The sequence below is a fragment of the Leptonychotes weddellii genome, chromosome X (genome assembly GCF_054177405.1).
Source record: "Leptonychotes weddellii isolate Sample4059 chromosome X, ASM5417740v2, whole genome shotgun sequence".
NCBI classification, from domain to species: domain Eukaryota; kingdom Metazoa; phylum Chordata; class Mammalia; order Carnivora; family Phocidae; genus Leptonychotes; species Leptonychotes weddellii.
Genome location: NC_138385.1, coordinates 94,639,029 through 94,660,930, shown reverse-complemented (window position 1 = coordinate 94,660,930; position 21,902 = coordinate 94,639,029).

Genomic DNA, 21,902 nt, shown 5'->3' with positions numbered 1-21,902 from the left:
TTTTTTTTAAAGATTTTTTATTTATTTATTTGAGAGAGAGAGAATGAGAGAGAGTGAGTACATGAGAGAGGGGAGGGGCAGAGGGAGAAGCAGACTCCCCGCTGTGCAGGGAGCCCGATGCGGGACTCGATCCCGGGACTCCAGGATCATGACCTGAGCCGAAGGCAGTCGCTTAACCAACTGAGCCACCCAGGCGCCCTCTCAAGCTGTTTTCTTAATGGATTTTGTCTCTAACAGCATTCTCAGATGTTCCCTATCAGGAAGATATAAAAATATTCATTTTTATTTTCTTCTATATAGAACTTCAGAATTGCCTGTGTTAACAAAATATATGTGCTTAGGCCCCAACTCAGACCTGTTGAATCAGGATTTCTGCAGCGAGAGCTAGATGTTTATGCTTTAATTTTTTATTTTTTTTAAAGATTTTATTTATTTGACAGAGAGAGACACAGCGAGAGAGGGAACACAAGCAGGGGGAGTGGGAGAGGGAGTGGGAGAAGGAGAAGCAGGCTTCCCACTGAGCAGGGAGCCCGATGCGGGCTCGATCCCAGGACTCTGGGATCATGACCTGAGCCGAAGGCAGACTCTTAACGACTGAGCCACCCAGGCGCCCCTAGATGTTTATGCTTTTTTTTTTTTTAAGATTTTATTTATTTATTTGACAGGGACAGACACAGCGAAAGAAGGAACACAAGCAGGGGGAGTGGGAGAGGGAGAAGCAGGCTTCCCGCGGAGCAGGGAGCCCGATGTGGGACTCGATCCCAGGACCCTGGGATCATGACTTGAGCCGAAGGCAGACGCTTAATGACTGAGCCACCCAGGCGCCCGATGTTTATGCTTTTAAAGAGATACACAAACTTACAGTCCAAGAGGACGGGTAAATAGACACATTTAGCTCATTTTCTCAAAGCACGTGAAATTGACTGAAGAAATAATAAATTAAGAATATATCTACGAAATCAATTCCAGATGGGTTTTTAATTGTGAAATCCCAAGCTTAACTTATAGAAGAACATGTAGGAGAATATCTGATATCTGTATTAGAGTTTTCTAAAGAAACAGAAACAGAAACAGAATATATATATATATATATATATATATACATGGAGAGAGGGAGGGAGGGAGGGTGAGAGAGATTTTAAGGAATTTCCTCATCTAACTGCAGGTGCTAGAAAGTCCTAAATCTGCAGGGCAGGCTGACAGGCTGGAAATTCCAGCAAGAAGTTGATGTCTTTTTTTTTTTTTTTAAGATTTTATTTATTTATTAGAGAGAGAGCACAAGCAGGGGGAGCGGCAGGCAGAGGGGGAAGCAGGATCCCCGCTGAGCAGGGAGCCCAACACGGGACTCCATCCCAGGACCCTGAGATCATGACCTGAGCCCAAGGCAGACGCTTAACCAATTGAGCCACCCAGGCATCCCACGAAGTTGATGTCTTGAGTCCGAAGGAAGTCTGGAGGCAGAATTCCTTCCTCTTCTGGGGACCTCAGACTTTTCTCACAAGGCCTTCAACTGACTGGGTGAGGCCCACATACACTCTGGATGGTAATCTACTTTCTCCAAGTCTACTGATGTAAATGCTAATCAAACCTATAAAATACCTTCACAGCATCATCTAGACTGGTGTTTGGTCAAACAACTGAGCACAATAGCCTAGCCCAGTCGACAAAGAAAATTAACTGCCATGGACAGCAGCTTTATGACCCTGTGGTAGGAAAGGATTTTTATTTATTTATTTATTTATTTATTTTAAAGATTTTATTTATTTATTTGACAGAGAGAGAGACAGCGAGAGCAGGAACACAAGCAGGGGGAGTGGGAGAGGGAGAAGCAGGCTTCCCACTGAGCAGGAAGCCCGATGTGGGACTCGATCCCAGGACCCTGGGATCATGACCTGAGCCGAAGGCAGACGCTTAACGACTGAGCCACCCAGGCACCCTAGGAAACGATTTTTAAACCACACACACACAAAGTGAGAGAGAGAGATTTTTTTTTTTAAAGATTTATTTATTTATTTGAGAGAGCGAGAATGAGAGAGTACATGAGAGGGGGGAGGGTCAGAGGGAGAAGCAGGCTCCTCGCTGAGCGGGGAGCCCGATGCGGGACTCGATCCCAGGACTCCAGGATCATGACCTGAGCCAAAGGCAGTTGCTTAACCAACTGAGCCACCCAGGCGCCCGAGAGAGAGAGATTTGATAAATGGTTTGAACCAGGGGAAAATGTTGTACAGTTCTTCCTCCTCATTTGAGATGCCCCCAAATAGACCAGAACCCATATTAGAGAATATGCTTCATGGGGTCATTGCAACTTGCTTCCTTGCCAGAGAGTTATTTTCTTACACTTCTGTGATTCCTGATAAACACCAAGAAACACAGTACAAGAACATAAAAGAGACAAGTGTGTTTTAATTTAGGCTCCACAAACCTAGATATTAGCCATGGTACCACAATATCCCAAGCCAAAATACCAAACAGTGATGGATTTATTGTTTCCCTAATTTAAAACAAGCCTGATTTATTTTTAAAAATGCAACCTCAAAACACAACTCACCAGACGTGATATGGAATGTATTACATGCCTAACCAAAACACAAAACGCTACTCGGTACAGTGGATTTGAAAATTATCTTGCTATTAATAGAACTCCCGGATGGCTGTGATCTGTTGGATTTGATACATTCAGGTTTTGGCAGCTGCTGGGGACTGAAAACAAGACGTTCCATACGTTATGCCTTAATAAAGAAACAAGGTCATAAAATAGCCCTTTGGTGAATTTTTTAAAAAAGATTTTGAAGAGCCCAGTTTCATCTTTAATAAGTCTGTGTTGCTGAGTATGTTTGGCAAAGCAGCAGTGTGATTAACGGACTCCTTCTCTGGAACTGGGTAAAATCGAGAGCGGCTTGAGGTACCGTGTGACCATCACCTCTTCACGTGGCGTTATACAACTGCAGCAACTACTTTTATATTTCGAGGGTCTGACACTGAACTACCGATTGAAATGTTTGGATTGAGGACCTTTACAAACATATCTGTTGGACCGATAACTTTTTCAAGAGTTTAAGGTAACACTGATCTATTCTGCTAGGCTCAAACTATTTTTTAAACATTTCATTGGAAAACATTTCTACCTACTGGCCCCACTAAAAACAAGCTTTTTTTTTGTTAGTTTTTATTTTAATTCCAGTTACCCTACAGTGTAATATTAGTTTCAGGTGTACAATGTAGTGATTCAGCACTTCTATCCATCAGCCGGTGCTCATCACAAGCGCACGCCTTAATCCCCATCACCTGTTTCCCCCATCCCCCAAACAAGCTTTTTTAAAAATTTTAAATGAGATTACAAACAAAACAAAACAAAATTAAAAACTTCAGTGAATTTTAGGGTTTGGTTTTTTTCATTTAAAGAAGTACTTGTTTTAGGTTGGATTCCTGGTAGTAGACTCTGAGATGGGGGTTCATAAAAACCGGTAAGGAAATGCAACTGGAAAGGGAAGAACCAAGGAGGGCGATGTATCAAGCCAAGTCCCCAAGAGGGTGGCTTGGGCTCAGTCCTGCTCTGGGGATAGTGTAAGTATAAATACTGGAGTATTTCTAGACACCCCTCCCCATGATAATCAGTGGATCGAGGTTCACTGCAGCTTAGATTCCTAGGCACTTTTGGATGTCCTTGCATGGACAAAGTGGGTTCTAGCAGCCTGTGGATTGTCCTCCAACAAAGAGATCGAGGGGCCAGCTGGGTGTGGTGAGGGCAGTGACAGGTGTGTGTGAAGGTGGTGAAGGGCGCTAAGGGGGTACGTGCAGACATATGTCAGCATCTACCTCGCTGTTCCACAAGGGCATAATTTGTCCGGGTCTCTCCACAGATTCAGAGCAAGCCTACGTATGAAGGGAAGGAGGTACTACGTAGGACACAACTGGTGTCTCTGCCCCCCAGGTTGAGTCAGTAGAACGAGGTCAAAGAGGAGCTCACACTGGAGATGGGCAACTCTGTTACTCTTCCCTCATGAGGGCAAGCCCACCAATAGTCCCCAAAGTCTGGGAGGTGGTGGACAATGAACAGGTCTGGAGGGCAAGAACAGAAAACCAATCCTGAGGGGAACACTTGGGTCAAAGACAGAAAAATGAGCTCAAGCCAGGGCTTCACTGAGGAGAGGAAAGAGAAGGGGCTGGGGGGAAACAGCTGGAACTGGAATAGCCATTATTATAATCATAATACAAGATAAAACTCTGTTGTACAACATATATAATAATGCCATAAATGATTTATTTAAATAACCATTATACAAATTGAATGCAATACCCACATTTTGAGTACTCAAAGGCCACATGTGGCTAGTGGCTACTGTATTGGACGGTGTAGCTCTAGAACATTCCATCATCACAGGAAGTTCTGTGGGACAGCACTGGCCTAGAGCTTACTGAATGGATCAAGGGTTGAGATGTAATGGGCCTCACTTGCATCTCAAACTCTTGAGTTCTTCCTCTCCATATTCAGCTCATAACAAATCAAATTTTGCCCATGGGCTTTCCCTGAAAACTTTGCAGTAGCTTGTTAAAGGGCAATAGTATAGAGAAACTTTTTAAACTTTCTGCCTGGGGTTACCTTCTTTAAATGACCTTTGACTCCTGAGTTTTTAGCAATTAAATGTTAACTCAGCTTCTTCTGAGGGGACCCCAAGCGTTCAAGCGCAAGCCCTTCGTTAATGGAGTGACTCCAGGAAATGGTGGTGGGCGCGAGGGAGGAAGAGCGAGGAAGCCAAGGAGGATACACTATCAGGCCAGTTTCTCAGAGGCAACTCTGGGATCCACGGCTTCAGAAATATCTCACCGGATGGTGAGAGAGCTGGGGCATTTATCCACCCTTTCTCATCAGTCCTTGGTTGAGAGATGTTGGGGGACAGCAAGGACAGGAGCGCCTTGGGCCTACTGTGTGCGGCAGCAGAGAAAGCCCACGGACAGAGAGGTGCCGATTTCAGGCATTTAGGCCGGCATGCAGGGACAAATGGCGAGTGTTGAAGGACAGGGGTGGACGTTTACACAGTCAGCTACACGAACTTATTTTTATTTTTAAGTGGACAAAAGAGACCCAAGAGTCTCAGAGTACAGCCTTTCCAGGTCCTTGTAGGGCTGCTCCTCTCATGTGGAGGACATGATGAATCACTGCTGACTGGAAAAACAAAAGAACCTTTAATGGGCAGTTTGACCCCTGGTCAGAACATCCCAAATAGTTGAGAGAGAGGACAGAGCCTTTGGTATTAAATGCCTTTGAATTGAAAGGGCGGGGAGGCAGTGTTCTGGCTTTTGCACCAGAGAAGACATGGAACGACTTCTTTTAACCACTTGTCAGAGGCTCCATGGCGGCTCGTGCATTCTGGAATTTCTGAGACAGACTTACCAAATGCTTTCTGCTGAGGCTGACGAAGCCAAGCTGGGGCATCTGCATGCCAGGAATATATGGATGCATATGTGCCACTGTTTATCTGTTTGCAAAATATGCCGTATGTTGACAGCCTGACATATGTTGAGCTATATGGAAGATCAGTCGGAGGGAAAGAAGAGCCAGAGCATAAGAGAGGAGAAGGGAAAATATGAAAGTGAAAACGAACCCTTGTGAGTTTGGCTAGACGGTGAATTCCTTGATCCTAAGGTGTGTATCTCACGGTGGTACATATGGAAAGGATCTTGGCGATGATCTGCTCTGGTGCCCCTCGTTCCTAAAGGAAGAAACGGAAGCCAGAGTTCTCATGGCCCAGTGAATAGAAAGTCAGGGGTAGGACGCCCGGGGTTCTGACTCCATTCCAGTTCTCCTTGCATTCTGAGCTTCAGTTTCTTTCCCGCCCGCACGCTCACGCACCTGCCTCCTGTCTTCTGCCCTGTCTCCCCCTGTCCGTCCAGTCCCTGTCCTCTCTGCCAGGGCCTTTGTCTCCCCTCATCCCTAACGCATGTTGTGCTCCAGCTGAGCTTCAACATTCACTGTCCCCTGAGCATAACATCGGTCCCCTCTCCCGTGGGCCTTTGTCCCCATTGTTTGCTCCGCCTGGCATTCCCTCCCCTTTTAGCCTAGCTATCACAATCCCCACCATCTGCAGGGTCAGTCCCTTGGTCATGCATCCTTCCCTAGAATGCAAAGCTGGAAATAGTTTCTCCGCCCTCCGTACTGCGGTCACACTCTGTGTATCTATGAGACCATAGTTCAGCCTTGTATTATAGTTGTGGATACTCATTTTTTTTCTATAAAATTATAATCCACTCGCATGCAGATTCTTTCCTCTTTGACCCTCCTCAGTGCCTGTCATAGAAGCTTCAACATAGTAATAATAGTAATTGGCAATTACTGAGTGTTTACTATGTGTTAAGCACCACATTTAAAGTTTTACATGAATTAGCTCAGTTACTTCGCCCATTAACCCTATGAAGTAAGTACCCACCATTAGTCTCATTTTATACTCGAGGAACCTGCGACGCAGAGAGGTTAGGAAACTTGCCTAAGATAACACAGCTGGGAAGTCAGTCTCAGGGCTGCTGATGCTAAAGTTCAAGCTCTTACCCACAAGGCTAGACTTCCTTCCAAAGACCATCTGAGGGTTTGGATTTATTTCACTGCTATTAAACACTGAAAAGATAATTTTTATTTAAAAAAACAAATATTGGAGTGTATAAGAGTAGTTGTCCTCTCAGGAAGAAAGCAAAAAGGAAACACTAAATAAATCATTGAGATCACTCAGATTTTCCTCAGTAAAAAGTTAAATGAGCTTCATCAAATTATTTAAAATTTTTTATCTCCTCCATCGACCTAAAGAGTAAAAATAAGTCCTTGTCCTCCCCCAGAAAAACAATTTTATAAAGTGTAGTGTCATTTATAAAACCTTTAAAACCCACAGAAGGCCAGAGAACAACATGAGTCATTATTAGTTGGCTAAAATCTTATGAGTCTGGGGCGCCTGGGTGGCTCAGTCGTTAAGCGTCTGCCTTCGGCTCAGGTCATGATCTCAGGGTCCTGGGATCGAGGCCCGCATCAGGCTCCCTGCTCAGCGGGGAGTCTGCGTCTCCCTCTCCCTCTGCCTCTCCCCACTGCTCCTACTCTCTCTCTCTGTCTCAAATGAATAAATAAAAAAAAAAAATTCTTTAAAATCTTATGAGGCCTCCTGTCCATTCAGAAGTGCTGGAATCACCGAGGAATCTGCCATTCTTGGGTGGGTGTGGGCTTCTTATGCTTTATTTTTATCACCTCAGCTGGGACACAGTCAGCTACAGCAGGAGCAATTCCGTGGCAGCCTGAAGATCAATAGAAGGCTCCCTTTCTTCCCTGAGTCCCCAAGCCACTACGTAGCTGGCTGAAGAGATTTGACATGCAAGGATGTGTAAGCCACCACTCCCTCAGAACAGGGCCTTCTGGAGCATTTGGCCTGAAGAAAAGAAACCCGAGGGGTTAGATCACAGTGGGCCAGAGTTACGATTGTATTTTACTTGGGGGAACCACACGGAGGTGACGTGTGGCCGCAAGGGGGACGCAGCTTTGGGTTTAGGCGAGAGGCTGCGTGGCCACATGTTGGAGCAGCGGGGCCAACCTCGGGTCGCCGCCGCTGTTGGACAGCGGGGAGGGAGGGACGATGCTGGCTGAGCTACCCACACCCCCTCAGCTGCACTTTTCTCCTATGTCAAGGGGGACTAATGATACTCATCGGAAAAGGTTGTCCTGATGACCTCATAGCACATGTGGGCTTCCCAAACTTGGGCCATTCCCCTATCACTGCATCAGTCAGGCTCATCGCGAGGAAAGTTTAGTAAAGGGATCTGTTACAAAAGTGTGAGGCAGGCTCGAGGAAACCAGCTGAAGGGTGGTGCAGGGGCCCAACTGGGGAACTGTTTAGAGAAGACAGCAAGACCTTGGCCCAGCAACCGTGCAGGAGACTGAGCAAGCATCCCAGCCTCACTCTCCTCCTGCCCCCCATCTCCTGCTGGGGCTCCCCATTGGCTGTGCTCAGCCAGAAGCAAGGGAGCCCACGATGTGACCCATGAAGACCAGCCTCCCGGGGAGGAGGAGCAGAGAGAGTGGCTGAGTGGGGATGGGCAAAGGGAACCAATCCAGCATACAGCCTCCGTTAGCCTATGCCCATCCCCCCTCCCCCCGCATTAGCCCCCCACTTTCAGGAGCTGAAACACATTTACTTTAAGAAAGAGACTTCTTTTTTTTTTTTTTAAGATTTTATTTATTTATTTGAGAGAGAGAATGAGAGAGAGAGAGCACATGAGAGGAGGGAGGGTCAGAGGGAGAAGCAGACTCCCTGCCGAGCAGGGAGCCCGATGTGGGACTCGATCCCGGGACTCCAGGATCATGACCTGAGCCGAAGGCAGTCGCTTAACCAACTGAGCCACTCAGGCGCCCCTAAGAAAGAGACTTCTTAAGTCGCATCCTAAGCAGGGATATCCTGAAACTGTGAGTTGGAAGGGCTGATTTTTTTCTCTAGAATATACACTTGGGGAAGTTGGGTGTCAGCTCAGCCCTTCCCTTGGAACATAGTAAATACTCAGTAAAGTGATTGTCTCTGTTGCTGGGAGTCACAGATGAACATGCAGTGGCGTGCCTCGTCCATACTGCAGCTAACTTGTAAAAAACGTGTTACTGTTAAAAATACGATCTTTTCCCACTATATTTTCTAACTGGATTGCTAACTTCTAGAAAAGATGATATAAGTGAGTTTTGTGTGTTTGTTTTCTAACTGGCCCACCTTAATGAATTTGATTATTTGGCCCATTGGTTTTTCATTAGATTCTTTTGGTTTCTCCAGGCAAACAAGTAAATCATCTGGGAGCGTTGATACGTTTTTTCCGCTTATTGCTATTTAACATCTTACCACAGTGACTAGAACCTACAGGCAGTGTTGAACAAGAATGGGACAGCAACAACAACAACAACAACAAAGAATGGAACAACAGCGGTGAGATCAGGAATTCTGTTTCTCTTTTACTTTAATGGAAATGCTACAAGCTCTCTTGTCCTTTGTTTGGTAACATTAAACCTGAAGTTGACTGTTGGCTAATGGGAGATACTCTTTGTCTAGTTAAAGGAAGTGTTCTTATATTCTTAGTTAACTAAGAATTCTTATCAGGAACGGGCATTATGCGTTACCAAATGCCTCTTAGACCTTACAGTCCTGGAATAAATCCCGCCGGATTATGAAGTATAATTCTTTAAGTATATTGCTTTACTTTCTTTTTCTAGAGGAGTTGCATCTTGTTTGGACAGAAGGTGAGTGTGTGCCTAAAGGTCATTTTCAGGATGTTGAGGGACCAAAACGAGTACATAAAGTGAAAATGCAAATTATTAATGATGATAAAGGATAAATGTGTAAGAGTGAAAGTGTATGTTGTGCATACAGTGATGTTTAAAACAACGTTGTGTCAGAAATAACTGTAGTTGCAGGCTCTCAGCTAAATGGGAACATTCCTCAACAGTCCACGGGCCACTGAGTCTCTCTTTTACCTCCAGCACCTTAGCAGTTTCTTGAAGAAGACAGAGACTGCAAGTGGGAAGATTCTGGACATCCCAAGTTGCATGTTCAGGATAGAATTCCAAGCGGAGATAAATCTGGGTCTTGCAGATCTTCCTACTTTTCTGAAACTAGACCCAGCATCAGACTGTTCTCTTTTGTCTCGACTTAGGGTGGGGTAAATTTATCCCAGTGTGAGCAAGGACAACTCACTAAGCAAGTGACAAGGCAAAATATAACGTAAGAAAGTTGCGGGTATGTTGTGAAAGTTGTCCGTTGGGGGGCGCAGGGCCACACCCATGGGTGGGATGTACTTCACGCTGGTAACCTGCATAAATCCAGGCCACCCTGTGGTCCGCCTCAGCTCAGTGCTGCATTCAGAAGAAACACCACTCCAACAATTCAAAATAATTGAAAAGCTATTCAGATTTTTCCTGTGGAATCGACAACATGTAAAGAAGCCATCCCATTCTTAACACACAACCAAGTTCCTCGCCGCGCATCCTTTCCCCCAAACAGCAATTCATCACAACCCAGCAGTTGCCCCTCTTCTTCCCACTGGCTCTCGAAAAGTCCCCAGGCTTTCTCTCCAACTCAGCCTGACCTGGCCTTTGCCATCCTTTACCTTCTAGATCTGTTCTTTTCTCTGCCCTTCTTGCTCTAAAGCAGTCAAGCTCTTTTTGGCTCAGCGCCTCGCCCGTGGCCCAGATCTGCACGTCAAAGCCCAAGAACTATCTGGCAAAGGTAAAGCCCTTAGCAGGCGGTGTTTCTATTTTGTTTTCTTTTGTTTTTCTATAACACAGGAAGCAAGAAAATTCCCAGGCAGTCTCCAAACCTCTGCTTACCCGAGACTTTAATTTCCCTCCTCCAGCAAACATTACACCATGTTCTAATCTGACAGATTCTAATCCCCCCACTCCCACCAACTAAAATGTAGAACAACGAATAAACACCAAAGGAGGTCAAAAGCAGGGAGACCAGAGAGAGCTGGGTCGTCCCGGGCCTGGAAAGGGAGCTCTGCGGGTGATGGCAAAATTAGGGTCGCACAAAGTGCTGTCTCTTCTACTTGGCCTGGTTCCCCCGAAGCTGAAGTTTCCCCCAAAGTATTATTAAGGCCTCAAGAAAGAGGTAGAGGAGGAACCAGGAGGCGTGACGCTGTCTTTCTGCATCTTGAAGCTGGAGGCTTTTCAAGGGCTGAGGTGCATCTGGCGGAGGAGGAGGGCGCTGCCTGCCGAGGGCAGTTTCTGTCCGGGCCGGAGCCCTCGGCCACCCTCTCCGGCTCTAAAGCCCAGACGCCCCCCTCCAGCAGAGTGAGGAGCCTATTTTTAAAGACCAGGCATACTCTGAATGTGGAATGACTTCTCCTTTTCTCCACCCGATGCCAATCAGTGACTCATCAACCATTTTCTAAATGACTATGTTTTCATTCCCCAGTTTCCTTCCCACTGCGATATTAGAGAAGATTAAGTGCAGCCCCTAGCTGCCTCCCTGTTTTTCTGCGTCTTGTTTCAGAGATGGTACTGCCCCCAAAATAGAAGCATTTCACTGAATGCTGATCATTTCGTGACAAGCGAAAACACTCGCGCGCGTGGGTGTAGGGGAAGATCTGTAGGACTTCCAGGAGGACGTTGGGTGAAACCAGAAGGAAATGGAATGTGGGACCATGAGAAATGGGATGCATCACCTGGGTGCCATGACCTACGCTCAACCTCGCGCCGGCGTTCTGAGCCAGAGCTTTTTATAAAGGACCCCCGACTACACTTGGTATCGTCAGTTGCTACTGCGTGCTCTTCTCTGCCAGATGTTTGGTTTCCTTTCTGAGCCGTTCTGCTCTCCCCTACTCCTACCCCTGGCACCTGTGCCTGCCCCCTCACGATGCCTTCTCTAGTGCCCCGTGGTCCTGTCAGTAGCCGCAGGGAAAGCGATCCCTTTGCTGGGATTTCCTCTTCCTACTCCTACACCTGGGCGTGACTGTTTCCAAATGGAGCCTTGTCTTTTGCTCCAAGAGCAAAGAGTTTGGTTGGTAAATATAAACCCATCCATCATTTCCGGGATAATGATGCTCAGCCTGCCTGCTGCTGATGGGCCTATGGTCTTATATTCTGGAAAACAAACAAACAGAAAAACACCAATACCGGTCCACAGATGTCCCTCCTTTACTGTTCCAAGTACCTTCTATTTGCCCTTCTCTGTCGTTCTCCAGCCTGCTCTGTGGCCTGGGTGCTTGATCTATGTGGATTATGTCAACAGCGTTCCCTTATCGACAGGTTTCCAGTTGGGTCCAAACTGTGCAGAGTTCTGGAAGTAGGTCAGAGGATTGGAGGACAGTGCGTTCTGGGTGTTTACTCTGCTCAGTTCCCTCTTTGGGATGACTCCGTCCCTTCACCTAAGGTCATTGCTTCTTTCAAGGAAGACTACATGACTCTTTTTGTCTGATAACCTCTCTCTCCCCTCATCCCTGAAGGCAGGCCCAGGGGTGGTAGCAGTTCTACCTCTGCTGGCTCCAAGTTCCTAAAAGTTCCCACCTGCTGCCATTGTGTAATGAGTCCCTTTATGAAAAGAACCCTCTTGAAGTCATCCTCATTTGAATGTGCCATCTGTTTCTTGTTGGGGCCCTGACTGGCCCTGTCTTTCTCTTCCTGTGCTCCAATTTTTCTCTCTCCTCCTGCAGCGTCTTCTGGCCTCCTCAGGCCTCTAGCATGACTCATCGTGGGCCTTTCAAAACAACTGGTGACCCTTTGGGAAAAGGCAGCCAAAGGGGTTACAGTGAAAGGGATGACCTTTTTTGAAGCAAGAAGCACAGCCCCAGGAGATCCTCAGTCTTCTGGGCTAAGTGTGATGCACATGAGCATCAGTTGGCCAATGTATACTTGCTGGGAAGAAAGGCTGAGGATGGATTCGGCGCGGGATTACCGACTATGCCCTCAAACCCCTCCACATTACAGTCTACTTGTTCTGAGCCTGCAGGGCGTCTTCCTCTGTGAACCATTCTCAGATCATTTAAGGCCACAGGATATCTATAGCAACTGAATCTCAATAATCATAATGATCATAATCATGGTAATGGCTGCCAATTACTAAGTGCCAACTCTGAGCCAGGCACTGCGCCTGGTGTTTTGCCTCTGTAAATCAAATGGAAGTTTCCATCTCGCTCTTAAGGGTTGCTTCCCCCACGGTATTTGGGAAAGGGACAGATTGGACCCCCCCCCCCATTCTTAAGTTGTCCACCCGCATCACTCTGCTTCTCCGAGTCTTGTGTTACTCCCGGCTCCACCAGGGGGCGCTACAAACTTCCCTGTGGGTGGAGTTTGGGAACTCCGTGGAGGGGACCTTCCCCTCTATAAGTTGCTGTTCCCTCTGGAAAGATCTCGGAGAGCTTTCCGGGGTGATTGGGAGTCCCCGATCTCACTTTCCTCCCTAACACAGCTAGACAGTTATGTGGGTCTGACATTCCGTGCTGAAGTTTGAGGAGCATCAAAGAGGGGAAAAAAAACACACGTGAAGAAAAGACTGTGAAACCTCAGGACACCTGAGGAGTTTAGGCGCTCACAGGGGGGCTCTTAGAGGCACACTCCAGTTCCTGTCCTTGTCCCCTACCCTCAAGTCTTCTCCTATCTGTGGAATCTCCTCCTTCTTCCACCTCTGCATCTCCCTTTTGAGATGTTTACCCACTAGAGCTGTTCTCACCCCAGGATACACCCTTTCCTCCAGCAGGACCTTTCCCTCAGTGTGCATTAGTCAACACGTACCTCTGCAGCCTCCCATGGGTACTCTTCTGCCCACTGTCTCCCCAGACCTGCCTGCTGACCTTGTCAGATTGTCCAATGGTAGCTGTGGATCTCTCTCAGTCTCTCAGTCTTTCTCTCTCTTTCTCCCCTGCACACACGTGCACGCACACACACACATACACACACACTTACAGGGATTTCCCAAGGACAGATATGAATTCCCAGAGCCAACACAGTCTACGCCCAGAAGGGGGAAGAGAACTATTTCCCCAAGTGCCTCCACAGTATGCAAGACCCCTCTTTCACAGGGCACATGGTACCTCACAGTGTTTACAATTGCAGTTGGTTCTTCCGTCCATTTTTCCCTTTAAGTTGTTCAGCTTTGGGCCTCTGGGAACAGGCTCTTTAGTGGCTTCCCCTTTAGCTAGACAAAGACCCAGTTCAGGCGTTAAAATAACCACCTGTGAGAGCCATTGCATTTCTTTGCTAAGGTTCCTCCTGTGCCCTGGTCTCTGTCTGGGGAGGGGCTTGGTTCCATTGCCCCAGGTTCCTATACCTTCGCTATAGACCCTCACAACCCCCGGGGGTGGCTGAGGTTCTTTTCACACATCTTTTGCCCCAGTGAATGACTCATCAACCTTGCGAGCTAGGAATTGGCCTTCTTCCTTCTCTCTCTCTCCCTATATCACATCCACAACCAAGTCTTTGAGATGTGATCTCCTTGACTTTTTTCTGGAATCCATCGACCTCACTCCATCCCCCTTCTCCACCATGCCCACTGCTTCCTCCACATTGGCTGCCCGTCCCCTCATCATCTGTCTCATCATCTGTCCCGTCCTTATATGATGTTACTCTTCACTTTTTAAAAAAAAATATTTTATTTGTTTTTTTCTTTAAGTGAGCTCCACACCCAACATGGGGCTCGAACTCATGACCTCAAGATCAAGAGTCATATGCTGTGCCCTCTGAGCCAGCCAGGCACCCCTGTTCGTCGCTTTTCACTACTTGTATGTGATTGTGCCTCCCCCATCTGAACTGTCAGCTCCATGAGGGCAGGGGTTCCTCCATCTGATTCACTGCTGTGCGTCTTGTGCCTAGCGCAGGGCCTGGCAGGTAGTAGGCACTCAATACTGATTTGCTGAATGAATGAGCAAATTGTTGAGTCCAATTTACTTATCTCAGAGGCGAGAAAGATTAGGCTCCTAGCGCTGCCTTGCATACAGCAAGCTGTCAGGGAATACCTTGTGGATAAATGAATATTTCTTTTGCTCAAGGCTGCATAGGTAATTAGTGGCTGCATTTAAATCAAGTCTCCTAATTCCAGTTGATTCTTAAACTTTGCTGTGTGTTAGAAACCCCTGAGATGTTTAAAAAATCCTGATGCCCAGGCTGCACCCTAAACCAATTAAACCAGAAATTTTTGGTGGGGTTGCTGGTGGGGACCAGAGTATCAATATTTTTTGAGGGGGCGGGGAGCGAGAAAGAGAGAAAGAGAGAGAGAGGGAAGTGGGGGAGAGGCAAAGGGAGAGAGAGAGAGAGAGAATTCCAAGCAGACTCCACACCCCAGCATGGAGCCCAACACGGGGCTCGATCCCACGACCCTGAGATCACGACGGGAGCCAAAATCAAGAGTCAGACACTTAACCGACTGAGCCACCCAGGAGCCCCCAGAGTATCAATATTTTTAAAAACTTTCCAGATGATTCCACTCAACCAGATTAAATCACGAGGTAGGACCCAGGTAATCCCATACTTCTCATACCGCATCTAATAGAAAAGCTTTGAGAAAAATCAGAAGCCTTACTGAGCGAATTGAACATTCCATTCACATGTGCAGAAACGGGGGTGGCTTGTGAGGGGAGGGGGCACATCATTGTGTTGGGTTGGGACTGTCCCGTGGGGAGAACCATCATGTATTCATCTCCAGAAGTGAACCTTGAAGGCAGAGAAATGGTTTTGTGAGGTGGTTGGAGGCACTGGAAGAAACTAAGTAATGCCAATGTATGTGAGACTGGTTACTGGGAAGCTGATCCCTAAGAATCCTATTAGACCACAGAAGAGTCATTCCAGGGACTTGGGGAGGATTCTTTGTTGGTGCCATTTAAAGTGGACCAACCTGAAGCTGTGTTTGCCAAGGAAACCATTTTAGACAGTGATGGAGAAAAGGCCGTAGGAGTCATTTCCCCCCGGAAAAACATCGTGCGGGCTACAGCAGTGCCCCGTGTCTCATTTCAGCCCAGAATTGCTAAGCCCTTTCACGGAGGCTTGTTTTCAGAACTGCCACATGCGAAGCTGGGAATTATGATTTAAAAGGAGTGAGAAAATGCCTAGGGAATGCTTTAAGTCATGGAGATCAATGGGAGAGAGTGCCGTGCTCAGGGATCTCAACTCTGGGCCCCAGGCTCCCCCTCTTTGGGGCTGCCCTAACCACAGAGGGCCAACTTCATCCAAGTCAAACTCCTTACAGTGACAACTTCTTAAATTCATGACAGGAGTTCTTACAATATGAGGAAACAGCAAAGGAAACCACAATTCAATAGCACAGAACAAGATTTGCTTTTCTCTATTTGTAGCATACATAATAAATAGATGCTGACATTGATATATAAAGAGCTCTTATAAAGTAGTTAGGTATTATAACTCAATATAATGTTTAATTAAAATACTATCTTTACATGGTTAATGCTTCTATTTACAATGAATTGCTCCAGGGGATTTTGCAGAGCTCTGAAGATACATGCAGGGGCAGACCTGTCAATTAGTTCTAGGTTTTAGCCACTCTGGCATATATGGGAGAACAAGACTAAGGAGGAAGAAAGTTAATACATATTTCAGGGATTTAATAAGATGGGATCCTCTGGTTTTGGTGGGACAAACCAAAGCAGTCGTTGTAAAGTTGTTGGTCCAAACAGAAACTTGATTTAGGTATCTTCTCTTATCTTCCAGATCACACAGTTCTCTTTGGTCATCTCCGTTGTACACGCTGCTTTGTACTTGTGGTGTGGACATAGTCTATGATGGGCATTTCATGTGTTTTAAAATCGAAAACAATAAAGCAGCATGCACGAGCTCAGCTTGGACTAATATTGAACACCGCTGTTTGGAAACATGGAGGCTTAAAATTGAAAGGGTCATTTAGTTCAGTTCCTTCCCTCTAGGTCTTTGAATATTTCACACCAAGATGTTGAGTTTGGAGGCACTAAAAGATCTCTAGGACTGGAGGATCTATCAACTCAGTTCAGGGTTTCTACCGTCCAGAGGCTTATATTATCTGGTTCATTTCACATCCTAGCATACTTTTTTCCTTGATTGAGCCCAATACTTCTTGTTTAGGAACACTAAAGTATCACAAGACAGGTTCTAGGACCCAGGAGGGCTCCGTGGGCTGTGGGATACCAGGGAGGGGGTCACCTTAGAGCTGGACAATGAAGGAGTGGAGCAGAGGGGGACTGTGTCCTGCTTTTAAATAGGTAAGGACTATTACGCAACTACCTACCAATATAGAGCAAGATAGGTGAAGTTCCCTGGCATGCTGGAGCTCCGAGTCCAGCCAGTGACATGAGAATCATAGTCATTCACATCATATGTGACCCCAGAGATCAACTATCTCAGCATTTCTATTTTATGGACACTGTGAACCCCTTTGAAAGTGACATGCCATCTTTTCAATCCCTTAACATGTTAAAAAAATCATTTGATCATTTTTATATAGTGAATGATTTAAAAAAAGAACCCAATTTTAAGCAAATACTGTTTAATTTTGGATTAATGAGTAAAGTTACACTAAGAAATTCATTTTAATTCAATTTTACTACTATTCACAATCTGTAAAGACAAATTTTGATATTTGTCTATTTAACAAAGGATGCATTTTATTGGCCTTAAATTGCTTATGTAAGAAACATTGGAATATGTCAACAGATTGATTTTAAATTCACATATTGTATGTGGTCACAGACTGAATGTATATTAAAGTTCAGTAGTCATTTAAATGTACATTCAGGGATCAAATGCGACAAAAACTATTTTCATGAGATGATGTTAATAATTCTTTCATTTTGTGCTTTTTATATGCGACCCATGTTGGGGTTTTAAAAAATAACCTGTGGTGGTATTTGCAGGTGGGGCCTTTGGGAAGTGAGCAGGGTTAGATGAGGTCGTGAGGGTGGGACCCCATGATAGGATTGGTACCTTTCCAAGCAGAGGAAGAGCTCTTCCTCTCTCCACATCATGGGAGAAGGCAGCCTACAAACCAGAGGGCCCTCCCCAGAGCCCAACTACGCTGGTGCCCTGATCTCAGGCTTCCAGGCTCCAGAACGCTGAGAGATCAGTGTCTGTTGTTTAAGTCACCCTGTCTATGGTATGTTGATATGGCAACCTGAGTGGACTAAGGCATAGTGTGACAGGAAAGTTCTGGTGCTGTTATTTATGAGCATAACAATTCACAGTGTGGATAATCTATATTACCCCAATGCAAATACAAAATGGATATAATCATCATAATACTTTCACTTTTGCGTTAGTTTTTCAGGTACCGCTAGTATCCTGATATGTGCATAAGATTTGGATCCGTTGACTACTGATCTAAAGGAAATGATCATTCTATTTTTGCTTTTGTGTGTCTCATGAACTTCTATTTCAACATTAGGAATTCTTATGCATCTTTTTTTTTTTTTACCTGGTGGTCAATTGAGGGTGCAAGAGAAATGATTTATTGTTCTTAGTTAACACAATTAGGACATTAGAGCAGTAAGAACTAATGTGCTGGCTAGCTGTACTGAGTTGAATGATGATCAGCTGTGTGAGTTCTGAGCGAGCCCCTCCGATTTCTACAAACTTTGATTCAAATGAGGAAGTTTTTAGATGGTTAGTTCAAAGGGGGGAAATGAAAAATTTATATTCTTTATTAATTAAAAAAAATGGAGGCAGACAGGTCAGGTTCCCATTAGCAGAAGCCATGGTGGGGCATGTTTGCTGCAGATGCTTTAGTGAGGGAGAGTGAGCTCTCAGGAGGGACCTGTGAAGTGTGGGGGATGCAGAGTGGGCAGGGGAAGGAGCTAAGCAAACGTGGATTCAGGAGAAGGCAGCCTCAGCTTGATCCCCTGGAGAGTTCTGGAGTGTGAATATCAGCACAGAGTGCGTTCTGCACTGTTCCACTGAGTCACTGGCCATGGGCTGCCCTTCGCTGGGGGGACTTGAGCTCCTGGGTGGTTCCACTGCAATGCGGGCAAGCCTCCAGAGCAGGCTTCAGCTGTGAGCAGCGAGCATTTGCAGCAGTGTGGGGCTGAGTCCGCCAGCCAGGGGAAGGAAGCTGGAAGGGAATCAACATCATCTACTACAGACATCATTTCTTTGCGTTCTTTGCATTAATTTAAGTATATAAGCCCCCTAGAGCCATCTTTTTTTTTTAACTTAAATTTTACTTGGTGAACATACAGTGCAATACTGGTTTCTGGAGTAGAATTCAGGGATTCATCACTTACATACAACAGCCAGTGCTCATCACAAAAAATGCCCTCCTTAATGCCCTTCACCCATCTATCCCATCCCCCCATCCTCCTTCCTCCATCAGGCCTCAGTTTGTTCTCTATTGTTAAGAGGCTCTTATGGTTTATATCCCTCTCTCCCTTCCCCCCACCCTTTCCATATGTTCATCTGTTTTCTTTCTTAAACTGCACATATGAGTGAGATCATATGGTATTTGTCTTTCTCTGACTGACTTATTTCACTTTGCATAATACACTCTAGCTCCATCCATGTCCTTGCAAATGGCAGGATATCATTCTTTTTGATGGCTGAGTAATATTCCATTGTACAGATATACCACCTCTTCTTTATCCACTCATCAGTCGAGGGACATTTGGGCTCTCTCTATAGTTTGGCTATTGTTGATAATGCTGCTATAAACATCGGGGTGCATGTGCCCCTTCAAACCTGTATTTTTTGTATCCTTTGGGTAAATACCTAGTAGAGCAATTGCTCAGTCATAGGGTAGTTCTGTTTTCAACTTTCTGAGGAACCTCCATACTATTCTCCAGAATGGCTGCACCAGTTTGCATTCCCACCACCAGTGTAGGAGGGTTCCCCTTTCTCCGCATCCTCGCCAACATCTGTCATTTCCTGACTTGTTCATTTTAGCCATCCTGACAGGTGTGAGGTGGTATCTCATTGTGGTTTTGATTTGCATTTCCCTGATGATGAGTGATGTTGAGCATCTTCTCATGTGTCTGTTAGCCATCTGGACATCTTCTTTGGAAAAGTGTCTGTTCATGTCTTCTGCCCTTTTCTTAAATGGGTTATTTGTTTTTTGGGTGTTGAGTTTGATAAGTTCTTTATAGATTCTGGATACTAACCTTTTATCTGATATGCCATTTGCAAATGTCCTCTCCCATTCTGTAAGTTGCCTTTTAGTTTTGTTGGTTGTTTCCTTCGCTGTGCAGAAACTTTTTATGTTGATGAAGTCCCAATAGTTCATTTTTGCTTTTGTTTCCCTCGCCTCTGGAAGCATGTCTAATAAAAAGTTGCTAGGGCCGAGGTCAAAGAGGTTGCTGCCTGTGTTCTCCTCTAGGATTTTGATGGTTTCCTGTCTCACATTTAGGTCTTTCATCCATGTTGAGTCTATTTTTGTGTATGGTGTAAGAAAGTGGTCCAGTTTCATTCTTTTGCATGTTGCTGTCCGGTTTTCACACCATTTGTTGAAGAGACTGTCTTTTTCCATCAGATAGCCTTTCCTGCTTTGTCGATGATTAGTTGACCATATAGTTGTGGGACCATTTCTGGGTTCTCTATTCTGTTCCACTGATCTATGTGTCTGTTTTTGTGCCAGTACCATACTGTCTTGATGACTACACCAATAGAGCTTGAAGTCCAGAATCATGATGCCTCCAGTTTTGTTTTTCTTTTTCAGGATTGCTTTGGCTATTCAGGGTCTTTTGTGGTTCCATACAAAGTTTAGAATTGTTTGTTCTAGCTCTGGGAAGAATGCTGGTGTTATTTTGATAAGGGTTGCATTAAATGTGTAGATTACTTTGGGTACTATAGACATTTTAAATTAAAAAAGTTTTTTTAAAGATTTTGTTTGAGAGAGAGAGAGCAGGAGCAGAGAGAGAGGGACAAGCAGACTCCACACTAAGTGTGGAGCCTAACTTGGGGCTCGACCCCACGACCCTGAGATCATGACCTGAGCTGAAATCAAGAGTCGGATGTTCAACTGACTGAGCCACCCAGGCGCCCCGGGTAGTATAGAATTACTATTAAAATGTTTGTTCTTCCAATCCATGAGCATGGAATGCTTCTCCATTTCTTTGTGTCCTCTTCAATTTCTTTCATCAGCATTCTATAGTTTTCGGAGTATAGAACCATCTTTTGAATTCACAAACTGTTTGTTATGGAACAATGATTATTTAATATTGTTTAATGGGAAAGTAAGCACCACGAGGGCAAGTCTTTGCTTTGTTCTGTTTAATTCACAGGTGGCTCCTTGGTTCCTAGAATAGTCTCAGACACATTAGTAGATTTTTGTTGAATAACATCTATGGAATGAATGAATGAAGAAGATCTAGAACCCTAGTATTCTGAATTTTGGAGGATTGCTTTGTAAGGAATTGGCACTCCTGTCAGTCAGAAGTACATCTGAGTGCATGTATATAGTATCTGACCCAAATAGGGGGTTATTTTTTTCACAATACAAGAAATTTGGTAGGGGTGGGAGTCCAGGTCTAGGGAGCACTCTGTTCTTTTATATCCCCAGAGCCTTACTTCTATGCATGAGGCTTTCATGCTCATGTATGTGACAGTCACAGGACAGCCCTTCCATCTCAGCCCCAAGTCCATTCACCAGGGCCAAGGAGAGAGAGAGGAAGAATCCAGAAGGGCAGCACCTTGGCGGAAGAAAAAAACCAAAATGTTCCTTGAAATCTCTAGCAGCTGTCCATGTAGATGTTTTTATCCAGAACTACATCATCTGGCCAACCCTAAATGTGAGGGAACCTAAGATGGTGAGCAGATTGGCTGGTGTCAGCGCCACCTGGAACGAAACTGAAATTCTGTTAGAAAAGAAGTAAGGGATAGTGGGTAAGCAAAGGACGGTTTCTGCCACTGCAGCAGAACTATGGAAGTCCTATGGGTGGTTCAAAATGACTACCCTTTCCCAAGGGCAAATAAAGGCAAAATAAAATAAAAATGAAAAATAAATTTGAAAACTCAAATCCTTTTTTTTTCTTTTTCACTTTCCCCAGTCTTTTATTATGACTTTCCTAGCAACCAGGGGTGAAGTTCTCTCCAGAGTCAGTAGGAAATACTTTAAACATGTTTCAACAGAAATCCAACTGTTTATTTTCGTCTTAGTGGCCTGATATTCCATCTGTACACTAGTGAGCGTATAGGATGGTCACTTTTTAAATTCTTTTCTCTTAAATAGGAAACTCGGACTCCTGGAATGTTTCTGCTAGTGTTGCTGTTACTACAGGAGACTCCTAGGTGCTATTGTTCCTTACGGTGAGTCTTGTGTTTCTCCATGGAGAAGCTTTCATTATTTCCAGACTCTCATTGAACGATTATGAGACCGTTGAGACAGGATGAGAAATAAAAATGTCTACTTAGTGCACTGGGCTGTTATTCCTGGATCTTTACAATTGAGGTGGAGAAAGAAAACACCTCCGGAAAAATAATTTAAGAGGCACGGCTG